Source organism: Capsicum annuum, unplaced genomic scaffold (assembly GCF_002878395.1).
Source record: "Capsicum annuum cultivar UCD-10X-F1 unplaced genomic scaffold, UCD10Xv1.1 ctg66161, whole genome shotgun sequence".
Lineage (NCBI taxonomy): Eukaryota > Viridiplantae > Streptophyta > Magnoliopsida > Solanales > Solanaceae > Capsicum > Capsicum annuum.
Window position 1 is genome coordinate 2,049 of NW_025875485.1, and position 2,173 is coordinate 4,221.

Below are 2,173 nucleotides of genomic sequence, written 5' to 3' on the forward strand. Positions count from 1 at the left end.
TCTTGGAGCCAGAAGGATTCTATCTTTTCGAGTGATGTTGAAAGGACTTTCTCGTCTTCCGCTATTGCTTTTGGATTTAAAGGCAGCCCAACTACAGGTGCAAGTACAGACATTGCTTAGACACACTCGAACTTTAGGAGGGTCCTATTACCCCGAACTAATTAAAACCGTATCTTTGGCAACCTTAGTGCCTACGTGGCACATCAGTGAATCAACACAGAAGGTTCACGTATGTACCACGTAGGCACTAAGGTTGCCAAAAATACGGTTTTAATTAGTCCAGAGGTAATAGAACCCTCCTTAAGTTTGGTTGCGTTTCAGCAATTTCGTGTATAGTTTAGGTTGGAAACAGTGCATTTTCTCAAAGTTAAATGAGTGGCATATCAACAAAGGTTGTTTTAAACAAGGCTATGTTGCTCGGATCCTCCAAAAATATTGTCATATCCATGTCGGACCCTCAAATCCGACACACATGCACACGGCAGTATTTTGAAGAATCCGAATAACATAAGTTAAAGTTCAATTGTTTCAACCGCTCAATGAAACAGTTACTTCGAACAATACAAGAAGATTTGCAACAACAACAGCAAACAACAGATAATAAGCCAGTTTCGTTCTTTCAAAGTGTTGGGATGAAAAGCACCTGCACCGCGGCGTAAGTTAAGAGTGATGCCAATCCAACACGGAGTCGACTTCGGCTCTTCTGTATAAAGCAGTTGGATACCTTTGACAGAACAGTTGAAAGAGTTAAACCGCAGAAAACGAAAACTCTGAACCTGACGAAACAATTACAGGTTTTCGAGTCTACAATATAATTCCACGAGGTACTAGCTACCTCCCACCAGCACAGATACCGAGCGACTTTATCCACCAAGGCTTAGATAGACGAGAAGATAATTTATGGGATTATCTTATTCCATGGTTGTTGTGTTCGGGTAGTAAGTACTTTCTCATCCTTACCTCTAACGTGAAACTTTATCGCGCGAATTCAGATTATTCGGGCCCCAATGCGAGTACCATTACCAACACCGGTGGACAACTAAGAAAATAATGTTACAAAGAAACATGTTGATTGTTGTATATTACATCAGGAGTACAATAAGTTTCTTTGCTAACCTCAAGAGTACAATAACACATGAGACAGATTCGGGCTAAGTTGCTCGGACTCTCCAAAAATGTTGCCGCACCCGTGTCAAATCCTTACAAAATACACTATTTTTGGAGAATCCGACACACACACGAAGACATTTTTGAAAAGTCCGAGCAACTTAGGATTCGGGAATTAGCTTAAAATAACAGAAGTAAATTGCACTTACCAATGATCTGCAACTCTTGGAAATGCATAAGTCAGATATCTAAGAATCGCATGACTGCAAACACATAAAATTAATCAGAAAACTTTACGATATGTATGCAATCAGGGGCGGAGCTACCGTTATAGTCACGAGTTCAGCAGAACCACTAGTTTTGCCTCCGATTTTGGTCAGTGAAAACAGAAAAATACCTCTCGAAAAGCTTAAATCCTTCATGCATCATTGCCGGAACTTGCTTCATCGGGTTAATTTCTGAACACCACGGGTTAATAACCGTGGTGTTCGGATCAGTTTGCGTGCACCTCGACTAATCAGATTGAAAAAGACTTCAGTTAATTTTAGAGCAGCAATTTGTGTTTGGTCAAAGACATAAAATTACTTCTACGAAAACAAAGATTCAGATTCAGAAAAACAACTTCTGCTACTACTCAAAGGCATTTACTTTTTCTTATAAAAGCTTAGTCGAACACTTCAACTCTCTAAAATAAGCATTATGCCATAAAAAACTTTTTAACTTCACAATAGCTTGATCAACAACAACGACATACCGAGTGAATCTCACAAGTGAAGTCTGGAGAGGGTAGAGTATACGCAGACTTTACTCCTACCTAGTGGAGGTATAGAGGCTGTTTCCGAAGGACCCTCTGCTTAAGTGTAAGCTATATATCTCCCAAAATTTTGAGATATTCTAAATCGTTTGAGATAACTTACGTTTCACAACAATAACTACACCTCAATCCTAAACTCTGTGAATCATCAAAAAGGCAACCCGGTGCACTAAAGTGCCCGTTATGCGCAGAGTCCGTGGAAGGTCCCCACCTCAAGGGTGTATCACCTCAATCCCAAACTCTATGAATCAT

General features: G+C 40.0%; 1 non-coding gene across 1 annotated transcript; it reads right to left on the bottom strand.

Annotated features, from left to right (window-relative positions):
- Nucleotides 1–645: 645 nt before the first annotated feature.
- LOC107863326 lies at nucleotides 646–2,156 on the bottom strand. Its single transcript, XR_007050915.1, has 3 exons — nucleotides 1,505–2,156; nucleotides 1,317–1,370; nucleotides 646–724 (listed from the first exon to the last, which is right to left on the bottom strand). It is a non-coding gene; the product is annotated as an uncharacterized LOC107863326 (transcript).
- Nucleotides 2,157–2,173: the final 17 nt, after the last annotated feature.